Raw genomic sequence first — 26401 nt, 5'->3', positions numbered from 1 at the left:
TTTTGGTCTTGTTAACTCTTTCAATTGTTTTTCTATTCTCTATTTCATTTAATTCAGTTCTAATTCTTATTATTTCCTTCCTTCTGGCGTGTGAGGGCTTCTTTTGCTGCTCTCTTTCTTCTTGTTCCAGCTGTAGGGTAATGTTTTGATTATGGACCTTTCTTCTTTTTGGATGTGTGAATTTATTGCTATAAACTGACCTCTGAGCACTGCTTTTGCTGTGTCCCAAAGGGTCTGGTAGGATGTGTTTTAATTCTCGTTTGATTCTATGAATTTCTTTATTCCATCCTTACTTTCTTCTATAACCCAGTAGTTTTTGAGCAAGGTGTTGTTCAGTTTCCATGTGTTTGATTTATTTTCCTTGCTTTATCTGTTGTTGATTTCTACTTTTATGGCTTTATGGTCAAGAAAGATGCTTTGTAATATGTTGATGCTTTCGATTTTGTTAAGGCTTGCTTTATGGCCTAATATGTGGTCTATTCTGGAGAATGTTCCATGTGGGTTGGAAAAGAAAGTATACTTGGCTGCTGTTGGGTGGAGTGTTTGGTATATGTCTATGAGATCAAGTTGGCTGACTCTGGCATTTAGCTCTTCTGTGTCTTTGATGGGCTTCTTTCTGGATGTTCTGTCCTTCACTGAAAGTGGTGTGTTGAAGTCTCTCTACTACTATTGTGGAGCTGTCTATCTCTCTTTTCAGTGCTGTTAAAGAGTTTGTTTTATGTATTTTGGAGCCTTGTCATTGGGTGCATAAATATTTATTATCGTTATGTCCTCCTGGTGTATTGACCCTTTAATCATTATATAGTGTCCTTCCTTATCCTTTCTGGTGGATTTTACTTTAAAATCTATTTTGTCAGAGATTAATATTGCCACTCCTGCCCTTGAGTGTTGTTTGCTTGATATATTTTTTCCCATCCTTTGAGTTTTAGTTTGTGTCTTTAAGTCTAAGGTGTGTCTCTTTTAGGCAACATATAGATGGATCGTGCTTTTTTTTTTTATCCAATCTGCCACTCTCTGTCTCTTTATTGGTGCATTTAGTTCATTTACATCCAGCGTAATTATTGATAGGTATGAGTTTAGTGCTGTCATTTTGATGTCTTTTTTGTGTGTTGTTCACAGTTTCTTTGTTCCACTGAATATTCGTGCTAAGTCGTTTTCTTTATGTATTTTCTTTTCATCTTTTTCACTGTTGTTGATTTTTTGTTTGCTGAGTTTTTATATTTTTCTAGTTTTCTATTTTGACTTGTAGGATTGTTACTTTCCTTTGTGTTTACCTTAATATTTACTCCTATTTTTCTAAGTTTAAACCAATCTTTTATTTCTTTATATCACCTTGACTTCCTCTCCATATGAAAAATCTATATCTACATTTTTTAAGTCTCTCTTTTTTGTTTTAATGTTGTCATCTTTTACATATTGACATCTGTTTCCTTATTTTCAGAGTTTTAACTTCGATTTACTTTTGTGACTTCCCTATCTGGGTTGATATCTGGTTGCTCTGTCCTGTGTTCTAGTCTTGGGTTGTTATCTGGTGTTACTGATTTTCTAACTGGAGGACTACCTTTAGTATTTCTTGTAATTTTGGTTTGGTTTTTGCAAATTCCCTCAACTTCTGTTTATGTGGAAATGCCCTAATTTCGCCATCATATTTGAGAGAGTTTTGCTGGATATATAATTCTTGGCTGGCAGTTTTTTCCCTTCAAGGCTTTATATATGTCATCCCATTGCCTTCTGGCCTGTATGGTTTCTGCTGAGTAGTCCGAGCTTAGTCTTATTGACTCTCCTTTGGAGATGACTTTTTGTTTATCCCTAGCTGCTATTAAAATTCTCCCTTTATCTTTAGTTTTGGCAAGTTTGATTATAATATGTCTTGGTGCCTATCTACCTTATATGGGGTCCGATGAGCATCTTGGATAGATATCTTGTCCTCTTTCACGATATCAGGGAAGTTTTCTGCCAACAAATCTTCAACAATTCTCTGTGTATTTTCTGTTATCCCCCCCGTTCTGGTATTCCAATCACTCGGAGGTTATTCCTCTTGATAGCGTCCCACATAATTCTTAGGGTTTCTTCATTTTTTAAAAATCCTTTTATCTGAATTTTCCTCAAATAAATTGGTGTCAAGTGCTTTATCTTCAATCTCACTAATTCTGACTTCCATTGCCTCAACTCTGCTCCTATGACTTTCTATTGAGTTGTCTAATTCTGAAATTTTATTGTTAATCTTCTGGGTTTCTGATTGCTGTCTCTATGGATTCTTGCAGCCTGTTAAATTTGTCATTATGCTCTTCTCTAATCTTTTTAATTTCCTTATTGGGTGTTCTGCATTTTGCTTAAGTTCCTTCCTAATTTCTTGAAGAGTTCCATATGTTAGTCTTTTGAATTCTGCCTCCGGTAATTCCAAGAAATTTTCCTCCTCTGGAAAATTTCTAGACTATTTTGGGAGCTTGCTGAAGCCATCATGGATTGACTCTGTATGCGATTTGATATTGACTGTTGTGTTGGAGCCATCAATAAGTTATTATATTTATTTATTTTATGTTTGCTGTGTCCTAGCTTCTTGTTTCGTTTTGATAAGCCCAAATAGGCTGCTCATATGAGCTAGTTTGATTACTAACACCTTTGAAGCTCTAATGTCATCAGGTGGTTAGATGTTACTAGGTATGTGAGCTCAGGAGTCCACCCACTCCTCCTGTATGGATTCAGCTGAGGTGTCTAGGTAGACAGCCACCAAGTGTGTGGTGTAGGCTGTCACTTATAGTCCTATACAGGCATGGGTGATTGTTGTAGACACAGGCATCTGGCTGCAGCAGGCGGACACACTCTGAGCAAGGCAGGAGGCTGATGACAACCTCCGAGTGTCCAGGAGGAAGGCATGTCTCTGTTCCCTACAGTGTGTAATTGGGTGGGTTTTGCAGCCAGAGTATGAGCACCTAATGCTGCTGGCTGTAAGGACTGGGGGGCACCTCTTGTTCATGGGCCTCTATTGCAGGTGGCTAGGTGGCATGGGTGGAGCCACCAGTCCTCAGGCCCCTGATGTGGGTAGGTGAAGACCCTGCTTAATGGGCAGAGCAGTGTCAAATGTGAAGGACATGCCACTTCACAGCTGAAACAGTTGAAGTTAGAGTTCTGGTGTATACCCTGTTGTACTGCAGTAACGAGAGCCTATGCTGTTAAAATGGGCCCAGACAAGTCTATGCAGGGGGAAAGGCAGCCAAAGTCTGTGGACCCCTTACGCCTGTGCCCAGGCAAAGGAGCTGTGCCTACCCTGGGGTCCTGGCTTAGGGGAGCCGGCAGTTTATTTTTCCCTATTTGTTAATTTGTTCACTCTCCAAGGCAGGGAGAATGGCTCTGGGCATGTGATGGATCCTACTTCTGGCCCAGGGGACTTGGTAGTTGCTGAAGCTGGTCTGGGACCCAGTGCAGAGCAGGGAGTGGGGACTTAAATGGAGAGAGGTTCTTCCCTAAGGGGGGTGTTTTTGATCTGCACGGTAAGCCATACAGAATTACTTATCTTTTGCTGATGAGGGCTGCTTCTCACTGGTTCTGGACAGCTGTGTAGACTCTCCGGCACTGGGTCTCTCCTGGTGCAGAAAATATACCTCCTGAGGACTGTTGCTTGTCTGCCTCACCACTCACCCATGAGCTGCTCAGGCCTGAAGGGCTCAGGCTCTCGCCAGGTCAAGTCTGGCAACTCCTCGCTGCTTCCAAACCGTCTCTCCCTCCTGCTGCCACTCAGTCCAGTTCCTTAACTCTGCCTTTGATGTTCAGGGGTCTCAGATTGCCACATATAATCAAATCACTTGTTTGTTCAGGTCTTTGTTGTAAGAGCATCTGCCGCAGGCGTCTAACTACTTACTCCGCCACCTTGCCCCACCTCTCTGGCTGTACTTCTTCCAAGACAGATTTGTTCATTCTTCTGGTAGTCCATACAACATTCTTCACCAACACCACAATTCAAATGCATCAATTCTTCAGTTTTCTTTATTCACTGCTCAGCTTTTGCACACGTATGAGGTGACCGAAAATACTATGGCTTGGGTGAAGCACACCTTAGTCCTCAAGGTGACATCTTTGCTTTTTAACACTTTAAAGAGGTCTTTTGTAGCAGACTTATCTCAACGCAACACATCAATTGATTTCCTGACTGCTGCTTCCATGGGCACTGATTGTGGATCCAAGTAAAATGAAATCCTTGACAACTTCAATCTTTTCTCCATTTATCATGATGTTGCTTATTGGTTCAGTTGTGAGGATTTTTGTTTTCTTTACTTTAAGGTGTAATCCATACTGAAGGCTGTAGTGTTTGATCTTCGTCAGTAAGGGCTTCAAGTCATCTTCATTTTCAGCAAGCGAGGTTGTGTCATCTGCATATCGCAGGTTGTTATGAGTCTTCGTTCAATCCTGATGCCACATTATCCTTCATATAGCCCAGCTTCTAGGATTATTTGCTCAGCATATAGACTGAATAAGTACGGTGAAAGGATACAACGCCGACAGACACCTTTCCTGATTTTAAATCACTCAGTATCCCCTTGTTCTATTCATACAACTGCCTCTTGGTCTATGTACAGGTTACACGCAAGCACAATTAAGTGTTTTGGAATTCCCATTCTTCACAATGATATTCATAATTCATTATGACCCACACAGTCGAATGCCTTTGCGTAGGCAATAAAACACAGGCAAACATCTTTCTGGTATTCTCTGCTTTCAGCCAGGATCCATCTGACATCAGCAATGATACCCCGTTCCACGTCCTCTTCTGAATCCAGCTTGAATTTCTGCCAGTTCTCTGTTGATGTACTGCTGCAACTGTTTTTGAATTATCTTGGTATAATTTTACTTGCATGTGGTATTAAGGATACTGTTTGATAATTTCCGCATTCTGTTGGCTCACCTTTCTTTGGAATGGGCACAGATATGGATTTCTTCCAGTTGGTTGGCCAGGTAGCTGTCTTCCAAATTTCTTGGCATAGATAAGTTAGACCTCCCAGCATTGCATCTGTTTGTTGAAATATCTTAATTGGTATTCCGTCAATCCCTGGAGCCTTGCTTTTCACCATTGCCTTCAGTATCATCAGTTCTTGATCATATGCTAACTCCTGAAATGGTTGAACTTTGACCAATTCTTTTTGGTACAGTGACTCTGTGTATTCCTTCCATCTTTTGATGCTTCCTGTGTTGTTCAATATTTTTCCTGTAGAATCCTTCAGTATTGCAACTGGAGGCCTGAAGTTTTTCTTCATTTTTTTCAGCTTAAGAAATACTGAGTGTGTTCTTCCCTTTTGGTTGTCTAACTCCAGGTTTTGCACATGCATTATAATACTTCATTTTGTCTTCTTGAGCCACCCTTTGAAATTTTCTGTTCATTTCTTTTACTTCATCATTTCTTCCTTGTGCTTTAGATACTCGACACTTAAGAGCAAGTTTCAGGGTTTCGTCTGACATCCATTTTGGTCTTTTTCTTCTTTTCTGTCTTTTAATGACCTTTTGCTTTCTTTATGTATGATATCCTCGATGTCTTCCCAAAACTCATCTGGTTTTCAATCATTAGTGTTCAATGTGTCAAATCTATTTTGAGGTGGTCTCTAAATTCAGGTAGCATATATCGAAGGTTGTACTTTGGCTCATGTGGACTTGTTTTAATTTTCTTCAGCTTCAACTTGAACTTGCATATGAGCAATTGGTAGTCTGTTCCGCTGTGGGCCCCTGGCCTTGTTCTGACTGATGATATTGAGCTTCTCCATGGTTTTTATTCCACAGATGTAGTTATTGTGATTCCCGTGTATTCCATCCATAGAGGTCCACATGTATAGCTGCTGTTTATGCTGTTGAATAAAAGGTATTTCCAATGAATAAGTCATTTGTCTTGCAAAATTCTATTATGTGATCTCCCACGTCATTTCTATCACCAAGGCCATATTTTTCAACTACTGACCTTTCTTCTTTTTATCCAAATTTCACATTCCATTCACCAGTAATTATCAATCTATACTGATTGCATGTTTGATCAATTTCAAACTGCAGACATTGGTAAAAATCTCCAATTTCTTCATCTTTGTCATTAGTGGTTGGTGCATAAATTTAATATAGCCATATTAACTGGTCTTCCTTCTAGGCGTATGGGTATTATCCTATCACTGAAAGTGTTGTATTTCAGGCCAGATCAGTTTGTCGTACTGTGGTGGCTTGCGTGTTGCTATGATGCTGGAAGCTATGACAGCAGTATTTCAAATACTAGCAGGGTCACCCATGGCGGACAGATTTTAGCGGAGCTTACAGACAAGACAGATTGGGAAGAAAGACCTGGCAATCTACTTAAAAAAAAATTTTCCAGTGAAACCTTATGGATAGTAGCAGAACACTGTCTGATATAGTGCCAGTAGATGAGCCCCTCAGTTGAAAGGCACTCAAAATACAACTTGAGAAGAGCTGCCTCCTCAAAGTAGAGTCAATCTTAATGACGTGGATGGAGTAAAGATTCTGGGACCTTCATTTGTTGATGTGGCATGACTCGAAATGAAAAGAAACAGCTGGAATGTACAAAGCATGAATCAAGGAAAACTGGGATTGTCAAAAATGAAATTGAATGCTTGAAGGTATCATAGGCATTAGTGAGCTGAAATGGACTGGTATTGGCCATTTTGAATCGGACAATCATGGTCTACTATGCCGGGAATGACAAATTGAAGAGGAATGGCATTGAATTCATTGTCGAAAAGAACATTTCAAGATCTATCCTGAAATGCAATACTGTCAGTGGTAGGGTAATATCTATATACCTACAATGAAGACCAGTTAAGTAATTTACCCATACATTTAATGCTCAGCACAACATTATGAAGCACAACTATTATTATTATCACCATTTTACAGATAAGGACAGATTGGCTTAGAGAAGTTAAATAACTTGCCCAGACTGACACAGGTTATTAACTTTGATAGCTGGGATTTAAACCCAAGTCTGTCTGACTCCAAAGTCCAAACATTTAACCATGATGCTACACTTATTTTTTTCCTGATAATAAAATTATCAGAAAACTTGGAAAACATGCCAAGTTATAAAGAAAATAAAAATCACTCAAAATCCAACCCAACAGACAGTTAACACTGCAGTTCTAAAATTCTTTTTTCACACTTATTAATGTGTTGGTTTTCTTTTATAGATTAGTTTTTAAAATTGCAATTCAAAGTTCTGCTTCAAATCATATTGACAGTAAAATACTGAGAGGATCTGGTAGCAATTATTTATTTAAAATTATGTTTTGCATTGATGCTGTTTCTTCATTACGTTGCTGAAGCCTCCATTATCTTCCAAGAGGGAGTTCTACTTATGATATGGCCAAGTAAGCTTCAACTAGACTGATCATTCAGCAGATAACAACTATTAACTCTGGACCCCCCTCCCCCCAAAAAAAATTACTGGAAACACTTGAGAGTAAAGAAAAGCAGGCAGATTCTGGAGAGTAAACATGTGAGAAGGAAATGGTACAGGATGAGTTTCTTCTTTTTTATGGCTTTCAGCCTTAGGGTAGACTACAGTCAGCATACTTGGGAGTGTCTAAAATTCTAATAGAAAACTTGCTCTCTTTCTGACATGAAAACAAGACAACAGAGTTCAGGGCAACCACTGGAAAGTCACTGGAAAGTGAGGGGAAGTTATGGAAAGGAGAGAGCCAGAAAAGGGGAGTCACAGATTCTTTGTGTAAACTCCGCCCAAGTCTCTGACTGACCTCTAAACCATGTATGCATAGGACGGAAAATAAGCAGATTAACTAAAAATAAAAGAGGTGAACTGATATTTGATTTGTTCACCATAAAGTATGTGATCTGAGTCCAACTAAGTTAATTATCTGACAAAACAACAGCATCAAAAAATCAACACTCTTCCAAGGAATATAACAGAATCCAGAGTTTACATAACATTCACAATTCAAGATTATCTGACATACAAAGAAACAGGAAAACATGATCCATTTTCAAGAGAAAAGACAATCAACAGAGACTGACCTGGAGATGGATGTAGATGTTTGAATTAAAGATTTTTTTTGTTTGTTTGAATTAGATAAGGATTTTGTTTTTGTTTTTTGGAAGTAAGGATTTTAAAGCAGCTATTACAGCTATGTTCTTTGCTGTAAGGGAATGTTTGTAGTGAATTAAAAAATAGGAAATCTCAGTAGGGAAATAGAAATTATTAAAAAGAACCAAATGGAAATCCTGAAACAGAAAAATGCAATATCTGAAATAAAAAATTCACTGGATGGGCTTAAATCCCAAAGGATCAAGAAGTGAGGATTCCAGGTACAATTGAGAAGTGAAGTACAGAAGCAAAGTAAACAGGTTCCTGGCACCAGGAATACAGAGAATTTGAGAGGATGGTTGGACAGAGATGAAGCAGATGTTTGTGGTACTTTTAAAAATGTTAAAAGATTTTCTCTCTTTTCTTTTTAAAATATAATGCAAGTTTATTATAAAGACTCTGAAAATACAAATAAGCAAAGAGAAGAAAATAAACATCTATTATAATCTCACCACCCAGAGAATTCACTGTTAACATTTTGGTGTGTATCCTTCCAGTCTTCTAAAATATATATAATTTTTATTTTACTAAAATAAGGTCACACTGAATATATTATTTGAAACCTGCTTTTTGATTTTCAAAACATATCCTGAACATCTTTCTATGCCTTTAAATATTTTTACATTATTTTTAACGACTGCATACCAGTCATGATATAACTAGATTATTATTGTATGTTAATAATCCATGAGAGAAAGATGTGGCAGTCTGCTTCTGTAAAGATTTACAGCCTAGGAAACCCTATGGGGCAGTTCTACTCTGTCCTACAGGGTCGCTGTGAGTCGGAATTGACTCAATGGCAGTATTTTTTTTTGTTTTTTTTAAGTACATTAACCTTGTATTTGTCATATAAATCACAAATATTTTTCTCAGTTTTTGCTTTGTGACTTTATGGTAAGTCTGTCTTTTCATTAGTCTGCCATGGTCCCTTAAATACCAGCCACCATCTCTCTGCCTAGCCATCTGATAAATGATATTTCCCATGTGGGCATGGACCATGTCTATTTTGTTCAATACTGTATCGCCAGTGCCTACCATAGTGCCTGGAGTGAAATAGTTACTCAGTCTGTGTTGGCTGATAGACTAACTTCTGACTTGTGTCCCTGAGGGGAAGGCCCAGGGTACCATCACTGACTTCCACTCTTGCCATGTAGCTAATCTGTTGGTTCTAAATACCAGAATAGCCTTGATGAGCCTTCAACCTATTAACTCATGCCCTTTGACCTAGTAATTTTCCCTTTTAGAATCTATCCTAAACCATTTTTCAAAGATGCAGACTAAGATTTATATACAAGGAAGATCATCCCAGTGTTATTTTTAAGACAGACTATTTGGAACCTATCTACATTTCCAGCAATATGGAAATGGCACATAATTACATGATAAACACTAACACAGCGTTTTGGAATGCTTTTTGGTAATGTGAGCAAATTCTTATGATTTAATGGCATATGAAAAATCCAGGATGTGAAATTGCATATAGGATTTCTCATCTGTTAAGCAGACAGTACACCAAAAATGTTATCAGGCAGTGTGTGAATTGTGGATACATTCAGCCCCACGGAACAGAAAACCTGACCTACAGTGGCTGAAACACACAAGGGTTTATTTTTCTCTTATAAGTAGTCTGGAGGTGAGGTGGCTGAGGGCCTGGCATCAGCCACTTGACGATGTCAGAGCTGGTATCTACAATTCTCTCTTCTTTATAGTAACAAAACGACTGCCTCAGCTCCAGGCATCATGTACACACGTGCGGCAGGAAGGACGGGGAGCAGCATGTGCCTATCGTGTTTGTCTCTTTTATCAGCAACATCAAGATCCTTCCCGACACCCCAGTAGATTTCTGCTTAGATCTCTTTGACCAGAATCATGTCCCATGGCCACTCCCAGCTACACGGGAGCCTGGGAAATCGAGTATTTAGTTTCTCAGTCTCTATAGTGGAGTTGACAATATAGGTAGGAATACAGGGGTGGGAATATCTGTTAGATTAGTTAATTTTAGTGTCTTCCTCAAGTGCTTATTTCTGGTTGGTAGGTTTAGGGATATTTTTACTTTTCTCCTTTCTACTTTTCTGTCTTGCCCAATTTTTCTACAGCAAGTACTTATAATTTCTGTAACTGAAAAAATATAACAGATTCTATTTTCAAAAATCTCTTGTGAGATTGTATTCCTATCTCTGGAAGCATCTGTACTGTCACCCATCACAACTGTGCAGAAGAAACTGTTGAATTCTGTTGGAGTTGGATTACCAAATCTGTATTCCCCAGTAGACTGTGACCCCCGGGAATGGGTGGGTGGGGAAATCTACCTTTATCAGGCGCTGTGCTCGACACTAGGCAAGCACTTTCTCATCTGATTCTCACTGCAGTCCTCTTTCTATAGATGAGACACAGAAAGGTTAAATAACTTAATCGAGTCATACAGTAAGCACAAAGCCGGAACTCAGATAATAGCATCAGGCTTCACTTTTTATGTTCCTGCCACATAGTAAGCTCAATGAAAGCTGTGTTGAATGAATGCAGAAAAGGTCCCTGGGTGGTGCAAGCTGCTTGCAATTGGCTGCTAGCCGAAAGGCTGATGGTTTGAACCCACCCAGAGGCTTCCTGGAAGAGAGGCCCCGTGATCTGCTTCCATAAAGGTCACAACCAAGAAAACCCTATGGAACAATTCTACTCTGTAACACATGTGGCTGCCATGAGTTGGAAGTTGACTTGATGGCATCAGGTTTGGGTTTCAGGTTTTGAATGAATGAAGAGTCAATGAATCACTTGGATGTGTACGTCCTGTAAACTAGTTATTACTTGATAATTATTTCTTGTAGAGCATCTACATTGCCATCAGTTTTAATTAGCACAATTGAAAAATAACAGGTTACATAAATTTCCTGCAAAAGAGGAACTCTGTGCTCACTTGTTTGTATCTAATGCCCTTGATTAATTGCTGGATATCAATAACTAATGAAGGAGTTGAGTGACGCAATGGTTAAGTGCTTGGCTGCTGACCAAAATGTTGGCAGTCTGAACCCACCCAGCAGCTCTGTGGAAGAAAAAGCTGGAGATCTGCTTCTGTAAAGATTACAGCCACAAAAACCCTATAGGGCAGTTCTGTCACATGGGGTTGCTATGAGTTGGAATCGACTTGATGGCACCCAACAACAAAAAATAATATAAGACCAGATGAAAAGACAGCTTAGGAATTGTTTTCCGTGAGTCCTATTTAAAATCTAAAAAAAAAAACAACTAAAAAACATTTTTAATATGAAAAATTTCAAACATACACAAGTAGAAAGAATGGTAGTAAGAGCCTCTGTGTGCCCATCATCCGGCTTCAAGAATTATCACTATTTTGCTAACTTTTTCACTTATCTCCCATTCTCTCCCTTTTTTAAACAGAGTATTTTAAAGCTAACCCAAAGACTCATTTCACCATGAATGTTTCTGTAATTGGAATGAAAATGCTTTTGTGTGGTCTCCTATTTTCTCTTCTTTAGATCTGCTTCTACAGGAAGCAGTGGCATGAAAATCTGCCAGGGGCCTGGATTTCTGGGAGGCCCAGGGGAGGAGAAGCACATTCCTCGGAGGCAGTGAAATACATTTTGCTCCCAATCCAGGGCACTCCTACCCTGAAATTCCTCCAGCCTCGGGATTTATACTTTAATGTTGAAAAGTCAAATATCTGGCTTTCCCTAACTACTGGCATCTGAGGAGTGTTGCTTCTAAAACTATTTTGGCATGAAAATGTCATCCAAGATGACTCAAGCTCTTTGGAAATTTTTAAGTATTGAAAGCATCTGACTACAGTCATCTGTCACTTAATGTCTGTGATATGATCTGTGAAATCGGACACTGTGTGATTTGAACTTTGTGCGAATGCCATGTTACAGTACACACAGGCAGTCCCCGGGGTTGCCCAGCCCGGCAAACTGTTCAACCTGCATAGGATACAGGAGGCCAGCCTTGCTGGCTGTGCAGCTGCAGGCTTTGTGCTTGTGCGGGCACAGGGCGAGGGATGCATGGGAGGCTTGGAAAGGTGGCCTCAGGGACCAGGTGCGTGGATGCCAGGAGCGCAGCTAGCGGTGGTAGCCCTAGCCGCTGCCACCTTGTTGGTGTGGTATCTTCCTGACCATGTGCAGCCACCACCCTTATCAGCGCCCCCGCCAGCACCTGTGCAGGAGCTGCCCTGCGCAGGGAGTGAATGGTCACAAGGCTGCAAGGCAGGTGAACGAAGCCAGGAGGGAAGGAGGAAGAGGTGATGGTGCTTCAGGGACTGCATTGCAGAGCCCCGCTGCTGGATCACTCTGGGGATTTGGGGTCTTTAAAACCATTAGGGAAAGGAGAGCAGCTTTCCCTTAAAAAAAACTTTATAGGACCACGAACTAAGCGCAGTCGGACCTTGGCCGAACAGACATTACGTGGTGCGTGACGGTATATGCTAGAGCCCTGACTAGAGAGTGGATAGAAGCTAATCATCCAGGCCAGTCATCTCCCACCAGGGTTCTTACTCCCTACGCTCTTCCTGTTAAATGCTTTCGGTCGAGGATTACACCTGGAGTTGGTATGTGAAAGGTTCATAGCAGGCATGGGGGAGCGGGTGGCAGGTGCTTAGTAAGGGGTGATCCCCACTACTGGCTGTTCTTCCTTCAACCTGCACATTCTGCCTGGGCTCTCTGAAGTCCAACATGCTGCGAGATCCCTAGAGGGTTCATGGAGAATGCTGCAATTGTGTTTGCTAATGGGTTCTGTCAGGTAAGAGAGGCAAAGTTCTTGACTGAGTCCCCCAGAAGCTACCAGGGACCAAGCTGGACCAACTGAGATGTTTCCCAGGATTAGCGAGGAAAAGAATATTATAGCTGAGGAAGAAACAGAGCAGTCCAGCAAGAGGGATGCTAGAGAGTACACCAGGCAAGGGTCAGGAATGGAGTCCACTGGGAATAGGTCACGAAGAGGGGAGTAAGGTGAAGACTAGTAGCCTTTAGCACTGACAATCTATGGTGCCCCTCTGCTTACTGAAGCATTCAAACAGGAGTTATACATATATGTATATGTGTGTGTGTATATATGTGTGTTCGCTATCCATGATGTAACTTCTCTAAAAATGAAACTATTAGTTATTGAATGCAAAAGTAGCATATGCCATTTTAGCAGAATGAGATGAACTGGATGGTTAAAATTTTTAGTGGATGTGGAGTACAAAGATTTTTACTATATACTACATTTTCTACAAAAAGAATATCCCACATATTCTACAATAAAGAAAACGAATTGCTGAACTTAGTTGTTTCAATAGTCAGTGTAAAATTCTGTTGATCTACAACGAAAAACTGACTTTCACCAATTTTGCTTTCAACGGCTCACACTTCTTTTGATGTGTATTTTGTAATAAATTGCTATAATTATAAATGAACAAATGAAAAGATGTTATCAACAAAAATTTAATGCTCAGAAAACAAATATTACAACAAATCACTATAATTTTTTAAATAGATTTCAGCTTTTAAGATGTTATAAGTAAAAACATTTCTTTCTGTTCTTTGCTCTAACAAATTCTTCCATGATTTCATCACAATTAAGCTGCCGAACAATATCTACTTCCATACATAATAAGGACAATGAATCATGCCTTACTTGAGTCATTGTTGTATGCTGCGGGCTTTTGAGTCTCTTTAGGGACGAAAATGAGCGTTCTGTTGTGCAGTTTGTGATCATTAGAGTCAGGAATATGCGTAAAGCAATTTCAACGTTGGGAAATACACACTGTATTTTATCTTCTATTATGGAATCATACATGTCTTCATGAGTAAAATTCGTCTTTCCTGGATTTGTAAACTTAGTTCTCATGTAAGAATGAAATTGTCGCACTTCTCCATAAAGGTTTGTATTTAAGTCATCGGGATAAGCCTGCACTAATTTCTTGGATGCCTTCATGCATTCTTCATCAGGTATATCCACATTGTTTAAGAAGGAGAATCTATCTGTAAGAACTTCATAGGCTTCCACCCTTCTTTTCATGCAAGATTCAAGTGTGTCAATGATGGTGTAGTATGTGGTTATACGAAACTGATCTCTGGCACTCAATACTCCTGGAGCACTTCCCTCATCTACTTGTTTCTTTCTAATGGTTCTGCGACAGTGCACTGCCTGATAATCAGTATTTGGCAGTATTTGTTTTGTTGTGTTTTCAAAATTTTCAAAATCTTCTCTTAAATTATGTAAATACCCTGTTAATGACTGGTAGAGATCTGTGCATGTCTTTAAATTTACTTCTGAATCTTGGAGAGCTTGACTTGCCCAATGAAAATGCTGCAATATATTATTCCACATAACCAACATAAATACATATTCTAGTGTTTGCATTTTGTTGGTGATGTTCTCAGCTTCTCTTCTGGTATCTCCTTTTTGTGTCTGGTCTTCAGCAATATTTTCTAAGGCATCTAGAATCTGAGTGTATGATTCCAGGATTGCACTCGTTGCTACAGCATGCACTTCCCCACGTGTAGTAGAAAGACATTTTAATACTCGATCATTGCCTACGTATGTTTTAAGAACTGCCCATCGGTGAGTAGAGGCGGCAAAAAATGTGTAGAGTAGCTGAACAGTAGAGAAAAAATCAACCGCTTCCGGGCAACAATCCACTGTGCTTCGTCCTACAAGATTAAGTGAATGCGCAGCACACGGTATGAAAATGGCGTATTCATTATGTTCTAAAATTTTCTGTTGCATGCCTTTGTAACACCCTGACATATTGGCAGCATTGTCATAGGACTGGCCTCTGCACTTAGAAAAATCAATTTTGCAAACTTCACATAAATAGTGAAGTACTTGATCTGCAATTTCTTCACCGCTATGACCTCTTAAGCTAGCAAACGTGATAAATCGCTCGACAGGTTTTCCAACTGTTGGAGATACGTATCTTAAAACAATACTTAGTTGATCTGTATGAGAAAGATCAGCAGTGGAATCTACAAACAAACTGAAATATCGAGCTATACTTATTTCACTGAAAATAGTGGATCGAACTTTATTACTTATTAAGTTTATTAATTCTTCACATGTTGTTTTAGACATATATGATCGGTTGATCTTTCCTGTGTTACTAAATTTTGAGATGTGACCTGCTAAAAATGGATCAAACTGAGCAACAAGTTCAAGTAAACCCAAAAAATTTCCATTTTGTGGGGATCCAAATACTTCATTTTTTCCTTGAAAAGATAGTCCTCGTTCAGCAATTGTTATAATGACAGCAACAACGCGTTGCAAAACAGCTTTCCAATGCTGACGTTCTTCGTTAATTTGTGTTTCCAGTTCATGAGTTAAGCCAAAACCATGTCTTCGGTTTAAATATGCCAACATACAATCTCTGTGAATTGAACTATTTTCGTGTTTATCAATCATACTCAAGTTGCGCCAATCACTAAATCCATCCGTAGCAAATCGAGAATTAGATTTAGGACTGAATAGTTTGCAAACAAAACAAAATACAGAACCTACTGAGGGAGAATACAGTAGCCACTCCCTCTTATAATTTTCACCATTAGCTTTGCACCCTAGAAATAAATTTTGGCTACAGAACCTTGTTTGTTTACCATCAAGAAATTTTCGACATGAATTTTCAAATGGTCCACTGTGATGCTGACAATCACTTGGCCCTCTTTCGATCCAATAGTTTACATCATTAGAAGAAAAATTATTCCACAAAGCAGGATCTGTGTTTCTGTTATTTATGGGTTCTGAAGATGTGACAATTTCAGATTCTAAAATAGGGAAATGGAAAATAAAATACATTTATATAAATTTTATTATTTAAATATTCATTTATTTTCTTGAGGAATTGTTCAATTTCCTTACATGGAGACACGTAAATATTCTGATAAAATATAATGTTCTGATAAATGCCCTTTGTTGCTTTCTTGGAAGATGAACTTAGAAACACACTCATGTTGCAAAATAGAAACATATTTTTCACAAAAAATACTGAATTATACATCCTCTTCATGTGCCTAATACTTTATTAGCATATATAGAGTAACATCAAGCACTGTGTCCCACACAACAGACAATAAAAAACAAAACTCCACAAGTAAATTAAAACTTTAACGTATCAGATAAATGTTTTCAGTATTTTCTGGACATTTGATACGTTAGTATTACATTAAAATACTACCCATGTTAGTATTATATTAAATGTATACTAGACTGCTTCCGTGTATATGCCAAACATATTTTAAAGTTATAATGTCACTGTTTATAAAACGGACGTAAGTCTGTAAGTAAATGCCATACAGTTAAAAAGTAACTTGACTGAATTCATTACAATGGTTGACTTATTGGAGTTTCATCGCTTTTGCGCATCATCTGGGACTAGAGTTCCCACTGATTGTTTACCAGGACACGTGCAAGAGCATACCCTCTATTTGTATCATGGCAAAGAGCACTGCTGGCCCTCCTGCCTGGAGTTGCTGGATCAGCAGACGTGGATGTCCAAGATGGTTTTGTCAAAATGAATCAGAGACCTGTTATCTATTAATATAATCCGTCCTTGCCCAATAACCATTTATGTTGGGATGCAGCTGCATACTGGGTGAACAAAGCAAGAGTTAGACTCGACAGCACACCCTCAGCGCATTTATTAGAAATAAACACTATACTCTCAAGAGACCTGCCAAGATAAGGAGTTTCAATTACACAGGAGGGGACTGTAGGAGACAGATGTCAATAAAGGTGTTGAAGACGTAGGGGCTTCATAGCTTAAACAAGCTTGCACCCGGGTGCCCTCGTGACCTGCATGGAATATATTTCTGGGTGGCACATTCTCATGCGCTGGAGCTGGTATCAATTTCATTTAGTTCCCTGCCAGTTCCCTTCCACTGTGGTGCTCACTTTTTCTTGTGTCCTGTCTGCTTGGCATCTATGGGTCTTTGCTTTGGACAACTGGTACCCTTGTTTTGTTGATGCCTTATACACACTTACCTTGCTTATTGGGTAATCCATCCCTGCTGTCACCATCTTTTATCAAAAAAAAAAAAAAATTAAAGAGTTCTAAATTAGAATGCAGTCTCTTCCAAATAGGTAGAAAGCATCATTAACTGCAAGCCTTTTCGTCTGAGTGTTTCAACCTCTGCATCAAACCAGCATGTCAGACAAAAGCCTCACGAAGGTCCCTCCACTCTAACACATTTTGTATTTTTAAGTAATACTCTGCAACCCACTTGTAGCAGGGGGGCATACCTTGTGGATAGTTGACAAATGTTGTTACCCAAATATTTGGGATTTTGGTGATCAATTCTGACCTCTTCTGAAAGAATGGCTGATGGAGTTTGTTATATTCCTCCTCTACTTTCAAAATCTCCTCACTGGCTTGTACATTAGGTCTGAAACAAATGAAAAAACATGTTGACAATGATGGGATTTGACAAATACAAAACTTGGTGAGGTTATAAAGATAATATTTTACTCTTATCAGCTTTCGAACAGTGAAACTGCCTATCCATAATAACCAAATTGTCTAGTTTCTTGTGGCTAGAGAAACTCAGAAGTCAAAACTGATGGCATCTGGCAAGTAGTTCAACTTGCTTTTCCATAAACACTCAATAACGCAGTTCTTAAACTGCTCAAATTGAGCATTTTGGTCTTACTGTATATTTACTTCACCCACTATTACCAGGTCAAATTCAATTGCTTCCCTCAAGCAGAATTTTTCAGTAAAGCTCCTAGCCAAATAAAGTTATAAGGCTAGTCAGACCAACACTGACGCCATAATGCTAACTATCAGAAGTCCACAAACTAGAATTCAGACAATTTGTAGCTTTTGAAAGCAAACCCAGTCTCTGCAAGGTCAATGTACCTTTATGAGATATTTTCTGTGACTGTACAAATTGCTTGACAGAAAAATAACACTGAATCTCCATAGTATTTCAACGAAGTTATAATCATCTCTTGTCTAGTGGATAAAGATTTAGTTGACCATAGTTTCAAAGACTACTAAACCATTAAAAGCATCTCGGAAAATGCCTCCAAGTAAATTAAAAACTTTACCTGTCTATTTCATTTTGTACTTCATCAATATGTTCAATTACTTCCTGCTGTTCTTTTTCTGCAAGAAAAAGTTGCATAAACTTTAATACTAATTAGAAAATAAATTTAACTAGTTTCCCTGATGTTAAAAAAGACGAGGTCTATGGTATGTGAATTATATCTTAATAAAGATATTTAAGAAACAACAACACTGTCTACTACAAGGCATGCTTTCCAGTGTTCATGCATTTAACTGACAAATTGCTTTTTAATTAAAGGGCCCTTCAAATCATACTATCTGCTAGACTACTTAGAAAATGTTTTTTGACTGTAGTATTTAAGAGTTCCATTACTGGAAAAAGAGACCAACTACTAAAGTTTCTGTTATGAAAAATGAGAAATAACCTTATTCAGAAACTCTTGATGTTTATTATTTATCACATTATATACTTGTAATCGGAGCTCTGGTGGCACAGTGATTAAATGATACTGCTGCTAACCAAAAGGTCAGCAGTTCAAATTTACCAGCTACTCCTTGGAAACCGACTGGGGAAGTTCTACTCTGTCCTCTAGCGTCGCTATGGGTCGGAATTGACTCTACGGCAACAGGTTTGGTTTGGCTGGTTTTTATACTAGTAATAGAAAAATACAAGTGGCTAACCAAAATACGGAAACTAACTCCCATGACAATAATAAATATCAGGGCACCACCAATGGTAAAATAACCACTTTTTCTAGAAAGTTGAAAACTCTGTCAATATCTATTACAATTAAGACATTAGACACACCTACAATGACAAGTTGGGCACTCGGAACTACATCACAATCGTAAACACTCTACCTTCTTAGAAAAGGTGAACTGCAGGATTTGAATCTGACCCTTCTCATCCCCCAACCCAAATGTGGGCGGGCTGCCTGTTTCAGATGCGGCTGACACTACTGTGGAGCACACTTACAGGGAGCAACTGCTGCATCAGAAAACTGAGGCACCAACGAGATCGGATGAAAAGGGGGTGGTGCTAAGGAAATATGGAAAAGATGCTCTTTTTGTCCGGTAAGGGCTGCAAAACCTACAAACCTAAGTTGGTGTGAAGGGGCCTGATCTGGTAGTTCATTTCCAGCACGATCCCGGGGTTTGCAACCCCTACCGTGAAAGCCTTTACAGAAAAGGCTAGAATATTTTGCCGTAGACATTTTAAAGTTCCTCCGATACCCTGGCCGCTCGCGCCACGTTTCTCAGCACGCAGCCGCGACAGGGTGGTCACCCCACGTAGATAGTTCGCCTGAGCCCGGCCAAAGCATCCTCCCGGCCCAGTGCGCGGTTCCCCGCGCCCCTACCTCGCCTAACCTCCAGAAACAAGCCGCGCCGGGGCTAGCCTCCGCCCACGGGGCGGGCAGGAAGGGGGAACCGCCCGGGAGGGCCCGGCGCGGGGGCGAGGCATCATGGCGGAGCACAACAAAGAGGCGTTTCCGGAGGAGGGGAGGGAGGTGGGAGAGGAAGGGGGATCTCCGCCGCCGCGCAGAGCAGGCCGCAGAACCCCAGCCTTGCAGCGCCGTCCGCCGTCGCGGCCCCACCCAGGCCCCGGCTCCGCCGCGCACAAAAAAAAAAAAAAGGAAAAAAAAAATAGGTCCCAAGGCCTGCGGCTGCACCGCGCCGACGCCCCCACTCGGCGCCTCCTGGGCGCGCCCCGGGCCCGCCGGCGGCCTGACCTCGCCTCCTTCTTACCTGAGGTCTCGTCCACCCCGTAGTGGTCGGAGTTGGGCTCCTTTTTAATGACTTTGGCCGCCGGCGCCCACATGGTGCTGCTCCGCGTTCGGGGATGGGGGTGGGAAGCGGGGAGAGGGAAAAAAGGGAAGGCGAAGGAGGCGGGCACCCAGTTTCACCTCACGCCATAGGCTAGAGCGCTCGCTCGGTCTAGCTGCCTCCTTCCGGCCCTCGCTCTCCCTCCCCCTTGCTCGCTCTCGCTGCCTTCGCGGCCTGACGTCGAGGAAGGGGCTGTGGCAACGCGCCGGGCTTTGGCCGGGGATCCCGCACTCGAGCGCCGCGCTACAGCTCGCTACTCGTTCTCCCTGAGCCGCCCCCTCCTCCACTTCCTCCTCCCGGTGAGGGGTAGGCGGCAGAGCGCTGGCGCGCCAGGCCCGAAGTGCACGCCCCGCCCCCGGCCGGAGAGGCTCGCGCCGCCTCGCCATTGGCTGGGGCACCGAGACGGGACGGAGACCCGGCCAGGAGTCCCAGGGCCTGGCGAAAAGGCGGGAGGGAGGAATGCTGCGAAATACAGGGCCAGTCTCCCGCGCTACGCTCCCCTCTTTCCGTTTCCCCTTCTCCAGCCCGAACGGGGACATTTGCGAGCGACCAGCGCGCAGCGGCCAGAGGGCCGGGGCCTCGCCCTTGCCCGGTGCGCGCGGACTCCCAGCGGGCTTGTCAGGGGGTGGCAAGGCGACTGGCTTCAGAGTACCCGGGAGAGGGGTGTTCGCAGTCCCTCCCCCCACCCCGCACCTCCCCAGTGAAGGCCTCATAGTAACCGGGCTTCACATCTGGGCCTGATGGCAGGCGGAAATCTACCAGCCCAGGAACACTACCAGCGCACTGAGGGGTCTCCCTTTTTGTGAGGGAGGGAAGATGGCACTGCCATCCTGTTTTCCAGATGGGGAAGCTGCTGTTCCGGCTGAAATCTAGGCTTATTTGCAAAGCTGAAAGCTGTCAAGCCCACTCACAGCACCGTTTCTTGAGTTTTAGTCTAATCCCTGTCCAGCAGACTGTGAGCTGGGGCAAGTCACTGTCTCTGTCTTGTTAAGCAGTTATAAAATTCAAAACAGGCTAACAAATGGGAGCATTGTATCAGTGGTAAAGTGGAAGCTCTCTGAAGACAGGGATGTACCACAATCACCTGGGGGTCCTTTTGACCTAGCTCAGTGCCTAAAATTTGCAAAAAACTGTACAGAATGCAAAGTGCTAGTCCAAGCACCTCATGTCCACATTATAACCTTGCAAGCCCCACAACCACCTTTTGGGGTAGGCAATATTATGCTAATTTCACCACGTGAAATGGGGGAACAAGTTCGGTTTAGAGGCCAAGCCTTGAGCGACTAAGTAGGACCAAGGCATTTGTGTTTAAATAATGCTTTCCAGGTAACACAGAGGCACCAGGCTCTCACTACTTTCTTCTCCAGGGACCCAAGACATGACCAAAAAAAGCCTAAAATTTCTCCCTGGGTGTTTGTAACCAAAACTGGGCATTGTTTTAGACACCCTCCCCTCTAGCACTCCTATTTTACTGTCAGCTCTTAGAGTGCAGGCAGTGTCTTTTAATGTTCAAGAGAGTCAGTCCATAGTGGGTGATCAATAAATGTTAAATAAATGGCATACCATGTGTGGGCCAAGAATACAGTCATGGGTAGAAAATACAAATGTCTTCATTAGACTGTCCCCCAAATCCAGTAATTCATCTAATCCTTCCCCTCCATACCTCCCAGTTGAGTCCAGCTCAATTCATATCTATCCCAACTGGACAGCTATTGGAAGGAAGAATAATTAGCATCAGTGATAAACTGGTAAATGTTTAACAACCAGCTCTCCAGGGGAAAAACAAGCTGATTTGTGACATTTGCTAATTTCAATGGTATAAATACTCCCACCATCAGGGCTGGATTAAGCTATGTGAGGGCCCTAAACACTCATATCTGTGGTGCCCCCTCCTGCTTCTGCATTCGAACGGATATGTGAGTTACATATATACATGTATATATATATACATATACAATATACATGTGTATGTGTATATTTATACACATATATAATATATGTATATATGTGTATATATGTATATATATATGTAATATATATATGGAGCCCTGGTGGCACAGTGGTTAAAGTGTTTGGCTGCCAACCAAAAGGTCAACAGTTCAAACCCACCAGCTGTTCCATGAGAGAAAGATGTGGCAGTCTGCTTCCATAAAGATTTACAGCCTTAGAAACCCTATGAGGCAGTGTCCGGGCATGGAGCAGTAATGTGAAATTTGTCTCCAAAAATAGGGGGCACTGAGAGACTGAAGAAAGAGGCAAACAATTCCATGGTGGTGGTGAAGGAGTTTTTAGGGAGACTTACATACTAGACGAATCTTGGGCCGCAGGAAGGCCAAAGAAAATCTACACACTCCGCAGTGGGAGGGCAGAGGTTTTATAGTGGTGGTGGACAATAATGGCTCCATGCCAGGGGCTTACATAAGAATGCAGACTGTAGTGAACTAGCAGACCACATAGGAGCACTCATGTTTTGTCTTGCAAAGCCTGTTTCCCCTTCAAGCAGTTCTATTCTGTCCTAGAGGGTCGCTATGAGTGGGAACCGACTCAAAGGCAGTGGGTTTGATTTGGTTACATGTATGTGTATGTGTGTCTTAGCTATCCATGATGTAACTTCATTTTAAATGTGACTATAATATTAGTGATTGAACACAAAAGAGGCATTTGCCGTTTCAGCTGAATGAGATGAACTGGATTACAAAATTTTTAGTGGATGTGGGGTACTGAGATTTTTACTATATACCACATTTTCTACAAAAAGAATATTCCACACATTTTACAACAAAGAAAATGAGTCAGTCAGCTTAGTTGTTTCAATGATTAATGTAAAATTCTGTTGATCTCCCACAATGAAAAATTGACTATCACCAATTTTGCTTTAAATGGCTCATACTTGAATTTTGATGCTTGTTTAATAATAAATGCTATAATCATATATGAATAAATGAAAACATGTCATAAAAGTAAACTTAATGATCAGAAAACAAGTATTATAACAAATTCCTATATTTTATTTTTAGATAGATGTTTCATCTCTAACATAATCTGAAACATTTCTTTCTATTCTTTGCTCTTACAAATTCTTCAGTGATTTCATCACGATTAAGCTGCCTAACAATAACTACTTCCATACATAATAAGGATAATCAATCGAGTCTTACCTGAGTCATTGTTGTATGCTGAGGGTTTTTGAGTTTCTTTAGGGATGAAAATGAGCGTTCTGTTGTGCAGTTTGTGATCATTAAAGTTAGGAATATGTGTAAATATAAAAATGGCATGGCAGAGGCATCTAATCTGCTTTAACTTCACAAGGGGGAAGAGTCATTATCAGCATCAACAGCCCAAGGCCAAGTGCTAAGAGATCAGACATGTCTCCATCGTCTAACCTTTTTACCAATTCCTACACCAGCCATCCCTCCCATAGTACTCTCTACTCCTCTACTGGGTTCAATAATTCATTGCAATGGCCACACAGAACTCACAGACAATATTCATGATAATGGGGTTTAGTAAGGAAGTAACAGGTTACAATTCAGTATCTGGAAATACTCAGGATACAGTTCTTCAATCAGGACAGCCTCTTAGCTATGCTCACAGGCAGGCCTCTCTCTGGCCCTCAGCTCCTTATCTGGCCTCTGCCCTGCTGGGGCAAGTGTTACAAAGCTCTTTAGCTCTACCAGTAAGTGCCTGGGGGCACCCCACTCCACCAGAAAGACTCAGCCTGAAGGTGCTCAGCTCTCTCATTCTGTGGGCGGGGAAGCCCACCTTGCTGTCTCCTGCGTCTCCTGATTGTGCTACCTCTGCTACCACTGCTTCCCACTCTTGCTACTGCTGCGCTGCTGTCTCTCACTGTCTTCTGTGTTATAGTTCTGTCTCCTGGATCTAGGAGGGTCTCAGTGCAGGAACTGTGGGTCCAAAGGATGCACTCTGCTACCATCTCTTCTTTTTGGTGGTAGTCAGGTCCCCCTTTCTGCCTCAGGGATGGCTCATTTGAGGCCTAGCAGGATGGCAAACTACCAATCCTTCTTCTTTGTTTCCAACTTATGGATTCCAATCACCAGGAAATATCAGTGCATCCTGATTGCACATTCAATCAATTTCAGACTGCAGAAGTTGGTAAAAATCTTCAATTTCTTCATAATTGGCCTTAGTAGTTGGAAAATATGGCCTCGGTGATAGAAAAGATGCCAGAGATGTTGAAAAGCGAAGATGTCACATTGAAGACTAAGGTTCACCTGACCCAAGCCATGGTGTTTTCAATTGCCTCACATGCATGCAAAAACTGGACAATGGATAAGGAAGACCGAAGAAGAATTGACACCTTTGAATTGTGGTGTTGATGAAGAATATTGAATATACCACGGACTGCCAAAAGAACGAAAAAATCTGTCTTGGAAGAAGTAGAACCAGAATGCTCCTTAGAAGCAAGGATGGTGAGACTACGTCTCACATTCTTTGGACATATTATCAGGAGGGATCAGTCCCTGAGGAGGGACATTATGCTTGGTAAAGTAGAGTGTCACTGAAAAAGAGGAAGACCGTCAATGAGATGGATAGACACAGTGGCTGCAGCAATGGGCTCAAGTATAACAATGATTGTGAGGATGGCCCAAGGCTGGGCAGTGTTTCATTCTGTTGTACCTAGGGTCTGCTGTGAGTCAGAACTGACTTGATCGCACCTAACAACAACAAGGTTGCCTCCTTGTGTATACCAAACATATTTTAAAGTTAAAGTTATAAATATTATTGTTTACAAAACTTAGGACATAACTATGTAAGTACTATACAGTTAAAAAGTTACTTGATTGAATTCATTGCAATGGTTGACTTATTCCAGTTCCATCACTTTTGTGAATCATCTGGGACTGGAGTTTCCATTGGTTGTTTACCAGGATGCGTGGAAGAGTATGCCCTTGTGTTTGTATCATGGCAAAGAGCATTGCTGGTCCTCCTGCCTGGAGTTGCTGGATCAGCAGACATGGATGTACAAGAAGGTTTTCTCAAAATGGATCAGAGACCTGATATCTGTTACTATAAACTGCCCTTGCCCAGTAATCGCTCACGTTGGATCCAGTTGCATATTGGGTGGATGTAGCAAGAGTTAGACTTGACAGCACACCCCTGAGTCTTGTTTATTATAAAGAAGTAGTATACTCCCGAGACACCTGCTGAGATAAGGAGTTTCATTTACACAGGAGGCGATCGTAGGAGACAGATGTCAATGATGGTGTTGAAGTGGTAGGGGCCTCATAGCTTAAACAAGCTTGCACAAGGGCGCCTTCGTGACCCGCGTGGAATATATGTCTGGCTGGCACATTCTTATGCACTGGAGCTACTATCAATTTCATTTAGTGCCCAGCCAGTTCCCTTCCTCTGTGGTGCTCACTTTTCCTTGTGTCCTGTCTACTTGGCATCAATGGATCTTTGCTTTGGACTTGTGGTACCTTTGTTTTGTTGATACCCTAAGCACATGCTTACTTTACTTCTTGGGTAATCCGTCCCTGTTCATATCCTTTAGCAAAGTCCTCCTCCTAGTACACCCCCACCCCTCACCCCAATAGTACTTGAGGTTTTATTGGGATTAAATGGGAAGAGCTGAGAGAGACAACAGCGAAAGTTTTCAGTGACCTTCATTCCCACTATCCCACCTCTAAGACCTGCCTTGTCCACAGTCCTAGGTAGGACCCTAATGGAAAAACTGGCTGAGCCTGTGCTCTGGGAGCAGGGAGAAGAAAATGGTGGGAATCCTCATCTTCAGAAAGGCTGCTCAAGGATGGGGCAATTCTCTCCAAGGAGACTAAACAAAGAGAAATTCCCATGTGCAGCAGAGTAGGGACTAGCTCCTGCTCTCAAACTGGCTTGTCACCAAGTCATGTAGCTCACAGCATCCCCAGTCCATGAAGCATTGCTTCTGAGCTTCTTCTCAGAGTGCAAACCCACCCGGCACCAACAGGGGGCACTCACATCATGTTCCATCAGGCCCAACAGGCCAGAAGTACTCATGACAAAATGGTATCAGAAGAGGAAAAAAAAAATGGAGAAAATTTTACCCTCCTGGAGAATGGGACCAAGAAGCTACTTCCATTCACTCATCCACTCACTGATGTGCTCGTTTGTTACTTTGGCCACTGTAAAGTGTTTGTTAGAACATCAATGCCCATGGAAGCAGCAGTCAAGAAATCAAACGACACATTGCACTGGGCAAATCTGCTGCAAAAGACCTCTTTAAAACAGCAAAGATGTCACTTTAAGGACTAAGGTGCGCCTGACCCAAGCCATGGTGTTTTCAAGTGCCCTACATGCATGTGAAAGCTGGACAATGAATAAGGAAGATTGAAGAAGAATTGACGCCTTTGAATTATGGTGTAGGCGAAGAATATTGAATATACCATGGACTGCCAAAAGAACGAAAAAATCTGTCTTGGAAAAAGTACAGCCAGAATACTCCTTAGAGGCAAGGATGGCAGGACTTTGTCTCACATACTTTGGACATGTTATCCGGATGG

This window comes from Trichechus manatus, unplaced genomic scaffold (assembly GCF_000243295.1).
Source record: "Trichechus manatus latirostris isolate Lorelei unplaced genomic scaffold, TriManLat1.0 scaffold00048, whole genome shotgun sequence".
NCBI lineage: Eukaryota > Metazoa > Chordata > Mammalia > Sirenia > Trichechidae > Trichechus > Trichechus manatus.
The sequence above is the reverse complement of the archived record's forward strand: the minus strand, read 5'-3'. Positions refer to the sequence as shown.